Source organism: Physeter macrocephalus, chromosome 1 (genome assembly GCF_002837175.3).
Source record: "Physeter macrocephalus isolate SW-GA chromosome 1, ASM283717v5, whole genome shotgun sequence".
NCBI lineage: Eukaryota > Metazoa > Chordata > Mammalia > Artiodactyla > Physeteridae > Physeter > Physeter macrocephalus.
Window position 1 is genome coordinate 22,139,908 of NC_041214.2, and position 6,000 is coordinate 22,145,907.

The window sequence follows — 6,000 nt, forward strand, 5'->3', positions numbered from 1 at the left end:
TGGATTTAAATTAACATTGATGTCAAGGAACTCTTTAGAAATACTGCCAATGAAATATGAGGTTTATTGGGAAACCAATTTTAAATAGTTTTTCAACAGTCCACTAGTTTCCCTGTATCTATTCTGTCTTTGTATCTAGTCTGCATACCAAAAAATGATTATCAAAGTACAACTGCCTACAAATTTCAAATATTTAACATATCTGTAATTGTAATTAATCCTGATTAAATACATCACATGATGCACATATCATAATGTTCATACAAATATGAACATATATCCACAATATTCAGTATAATCAAAAAAGAATAAGAGAATTAAAAAAAAAAAAACCCAGGAGGAGCTTCAAGATGGCAGAAGAGTAAGACGCGGAGATCACCTCCCTCCCCACAGATAAATCAGAAATACATCTACATATGGAACTGCTCCTATAGAACACCTACTGAATGCTGGTAGAAGACCTCAGACCTCCCAAAAGGCAAGAAACCCCCCACGTACCTGGGTAGGGCAAAAGAAAAAAGAAAAAACAGAGACAAAGAATAGGGACGGGACCTGCACCAGTGGGAGGGAGTGTGAAGGAGGAAAGGTTTCCACACACTAGGAAGACTCTTTGTGGGTGGAGATGGGGGGTGGCAGACGGAGCCACGGAGGAGAGCGCAGCAACGGGTGCGAAGGGCAAAGCGGAGAGATTCCCGCACAGAGGATCGGTGCCGACCAGCACTCACCGGCCCAAGAAGCTTGAATGCTCACCCGCCAGGAAGGGTGGGGGCTGGGAGCTGAGGCTCGGGCTTCAGAGGTCAGATCCCAGGGAGAGGACTGGGGTTGGCTGCGTGAACACAGCCTGAAGCGGGCTAGTGTGCCACAGCTAGCTGGGAGGGAGTCCGGGAAAAAGTCTGGAGCTGCCAAAGAGGCAACAGACTTTTTCTTGCCTCTTTGTTTCCTGGTGCATGAGGAGAGGGGATTAAGAGCGCTGCTTAAAGGAGCTCCAGAGATGGGCGTGAGCCGTGGCTATCAGCGCGGACCCCAGAGATGGGCATGAGACGCTAAGGCTGCTGCTGCAGCCACCAAAAAGCCTGTGTGCGAGCACAGGTCACTCTCCACACCTCCCCTCCCGGGAGCCTGTGCAGCCTGCCACTGCCAGGGTCCCGTGATCCGGGGACAACTTCCCTGTGAGAACACACGGCACGCCTCAGGCTGATGCAACGTCACACTGGCCTCTGCTGCCGCAGGCTCGTCCCGCACTGCGTACCCCTCCCTCTCCCTGGCCTGAGTGAGCCAGAGCCCCCAAATCAGCTGCCCCTTTAACCCCGTCCTGTCTAAGCGAAGAACAGATGCCCTCAGGCAACCTACACAAAGAGGCGGGGCCAAATCCAAAGCTGAACCCCAGGAGCTGTGCGAACAAAGAAGAGAAAGGGAAATCCCACCCAGCAGCCTCAGAAGCAGCGGATTAAATCTCAACAGTCAATTGGATGTACCCTGCATCTGTGGAATACCTCAACAGACAACGAATCATCCCAAATTTCGGAGGTGGACTTCGGGAGCAATAATATATATATGTATTTTTTCCCTTTTTCTCTTTTTGTGAGTGTGTATGCGTATGCTTCTGTGTGTGATTTTGTCTGTATAGCTTTGCTTTTATCATTTCTCCTAGAGTTCTGTCTGTCCGTTTTTCTTTTCTTTTCTTTTCTTTTTTTTTTTTAGTATACTTTTCAGTGCTTGTTATCATTGGTGGATTTGTTTTTTGTTTTGTTTGTTCTTTCTTTCATTTTTATTACTTTAAAAAATATTTTAATATTTTTTGTTTTTTATTTTAATTACTTTTAAATTTCATTTTATTTTACCTTTTTCCTTCTTTCTTTCTTTTTTTCTCCCTTTTATTCTGAGCCATGTAGATGACAGGCTCTTGGTGCTCCAGCCAGGTGTCAGGGCTGTACCTCTGAGGTGGGAGAGCCAAGTTCAGGACATTGGTCCACCAGAGACCTCCCAGCTCCACGTGATATCAAACAGCGAAAATCTCCCAGGGATCTCCATCTCAACGCCAAGACCCAGCTCCACTCAACGACCAGCAAGCTCCAGTGCTGCACACCCTATGCCAAACAATTAGCAAGATAGGAACACAACCCCACCCATTAGGAGAGAGGCTGCCTAAAATCATAATAAGGTCACAGACAACCCAAAAAACACCACCAGATGTGGACCTGCCCACCAGAAAGACAAGATCCAGCCTCATCCACCAGAAGACAGACACTACTTTCCTCCACCAGGAAGCCTATGCAACCCACTGAACCAAACTTAGCCACTGGGGGCGGACACGAAAAACAATGGGAACTGCGAACCTGCAGCCTGCGAAAAGGAGACCCCAAACACAGTAAGTTAAGCAAAATAAGAAGACAAAGAAAAACACAGCAGATGAAGGAGCAAGGTAAAAATGCACCAGACCTAACAAATGAAGAGGAAATAGGCAGTCTACCTACGGATAAGTGACCTGGAAGATACAATAGTGGAAATAACTACTGCAGAGCAGAATAAAGAAAAAAGAATGAAAAGAACTGAGGACAGTCTCAGAGACCTCTGGGACAACATTAAATGCACCAACATTCGAATTATAGGGGTCCCAGAAGAAGAAGAGAAAAAGAAAGGGACTGAGAAAATATTTGAAGAGATTATAGTTGAAAACTTCCCTAATATAGGAAAGGAAATAGTCAATCAAGTCCAGGAAGCACAGAGAGTCCCATACAGGATAAACCCAAGGATAAACACGCCAAGACACATAATAATCAAACTGTCAAAAATTAAATACAAAGAAAACATATTAAAAGCAGCAAGGGAAAAACAACAAATAACACACAAAGGAATCCCCATAAGGTTAACATCTGATCTTTCAGCAGAAATGCTACAGGCCAGAAGGGAGTTGCAGGACATATTTAAAGTGATGAAGGAAAAAAACCTACAACCAAGATTACTCTACCCGGCAAGGATCTCATTCAGATTTGATGGAGAAATTAAAACCTTTACAGACAAGCAAAAGCTGAGAGAGTTCAGCACCACCAAACCAGCTTTACAACAAATGCTAAAGGAACTTCTCTAGGCAAGAAACACAAGAGAAGGAAAAGACCTACAAGAACAACCCGAAACAATTCAGTAAATGGTAATAGGACCATACATATCGATAATTACCTTAAATGTAAATGGATTAAATGCTCCCACCAAAAGACACAGACTGGCTGAATGGATACAACAACAAGACCCATATATATGCTGTCTACAAGAGACCCACTTCAGACCTAGGGACACATACAGACTGAAAGTGAGGGGATGGAAAAAGATATTCCATGCAAATGGAAATCAAAAGAAAGCTGAAGTAGCAATTCTCAGATCAGACAAAATAGAGTTTAAAACAAAGACTATTACAAGAGACAAAGAAGGACAACATAATGATCAAGGGATCAATCCAAGAAGATATAACAATTGTAAATATTTATGCACCCAACATAGCACCTCAAAACAGCCATAAAAGGGGAAATCGACAGTAACACAATCATAGTGGGGGACTGTAACACCCCACTTTCACCAATGGACAGGTCATCCAAAATGAAAATAAATAAGGAAACACAAGCTTTAAATGATACATTAAACAACATGGACTTAATTGATATTTATAGGACATTCCATCCAAATACAACAGAGTACACTTTCTTCTCAAGTGCTCATGGAACATTCTCCAGGATAGATCATATCTTGGGTCACAAATCAAGTACTGGTAAATTTAAGAAAATCAAAATCATATCAACTGTTTTTTCTGACCACAACACTATGAGACTAGATATCAATTACAGGAAAAAATCTGTAAAAAATACGAACACATGGAGGCTAAACAATACACTACTAAATAACCAAGAGACCACTGAAGAAATCAAAGGGGAAATCAAGAAATACCAAGAAACAAATGACAATGAAAACACGATGTCAGACCAGAAATAAATGAAAAAGAAATGAAGGAAACGACAGCAAAGATCAATGAAACTAAAAGGTGGTTCTTTGAGAAGATAAACAAAATTGATCAACCATTAGCCAGACTCATCAAGAATAAAAGGGAGAAGACTCAAATCAATAGAATTAGAAATGAAACAGGAGAAGTAACAACTGACACTGCAGAAATACAAAGGATCATGAGAGCTTACTATAAGCAACTCTATGCCAATAAAATGGACAATGTGGAACAAATGGACAATTTCTTAGAAAACCACAACCTCCCAAGATTGAACCAGGAAGAAATAGAAAATATGAACAGACCAATCACAAGCAAGAATTAGAAATGAAAAAGGAGAAGTAACAGCTAACACTGCAGAAATACAAAGGCTCTTGAGAGACTACTACAAGCAACTATATGCCAATAAAATGGACAACCTGGAAGAAATGGAAAAATTCTTAGAAAAGTACAACCTTCCAAGACTGAACCAGGAAGAAGTAGAAAATATGAGCACATCAATCACAAGCAATGAAATTGAAAGTGTGATTAAAACTCTTCCAACAAACAAAAGCCCAGAACCAGATGGCTTCACAGGCGAACTCTATCAAACATTTACAGAAGACCTAACACCTATCCTTCTCAAACTCTTCCAAAATATAGCAGAGGGAGGAACACTCCCAAACTCATTCTATGAGGCCACCATCACCCTGATACCAAAACAAGAAAAGGATGTCACAAAAAAAGAAAACTACAGACCATTATCACTGATGAACATAGATGCAAAAATCCTCAACAAAATACTAGCAAACAGAATCCAACAGCACATTAAAAGGATCGTACACCATAATCAAGTGGGGTTTATCCCAGGAATGCAAGGATTGTTCAATATACACACATCATTCAATGTGATACACCATATTAACAAATTGGATGATAAAAACCATACGATCATCTCAACAGATGCAGAGAAAGCTTTCGACAAAATTCAACACCCATTTATGATAAAAAACCTCGAGAAAGTAGGCATAGAGGGAACTTACCTCAACATAATAAAGGCCATATATGACAAACCCACAGCCAACATCGTCCTCAATGGTGAAAAACTGAAACCATTTCCACTAAGATCAGGAACAAGACAAGGTTGCCCACTCTCACCACTCTTATTCAACATAGTTTTGGAAGTTCTAGCCACAGCAATCAGAGAAGAAAAAGAAATAAAAGGAATCCAAATAGGAAAAGAAGAAGTAAAGCTGTCACTATTTGCAGATGACATGATATTATACATAGAGAATCCTAAGGATGCTACCAGAAAACTACTAGAGCTAATCAATGAATTTGGTAAAGTAGCAGGATACAAAATTAATGCACAGAAATCTCTGGCATTCCTATATACTAATGATGAAAAATCTGAAAGTGAAATTAAGAAAACACTCCCATTTTCCATTGCAACAAAAAGAATAAAATACCTAGGTATAAACCTACCCAAGGAGACAAAAGACCTGTATGCAGAAAATTATAAGACATTGATGAAAGAAATAAATGATACAAACAAATAGAGAGATATACCATGTGCTTGCATTGGAAGAATGAACATTGTGAAAATGACTCTACTGCCCAAAGCAATCTACAGATTCAATGCAATCCCTGTCAAACTGCCACTGGAATTTTTCACAGAACTAGAACAAAAATTTCACAATTTGTATGGAAATGCAAAAGACCCCGCATAGCCAAAGCAATCTTGAGAAAGAAACACAGAGCTGGAGGAATCAGACTCCCTGACTTCATACTGTACTACAAAGCTACAGTAATCAAGACAGTATGGTACTGGCACAGAAACAGAAATATAGATCAATGGAACAGGATAGAAAGCCCAGAGATAAACCCACGCACATATGGTCATCTTATCTCTGATAAAGGAGGCAAGAATATACAGTGGAGAAAAGATATCCTCTTCAATAAGTGGTGCTGGGAAAACTGGACAGGTACATGTAAAAGTATGAAATTAGAACACTCCCTAACACCATACACAA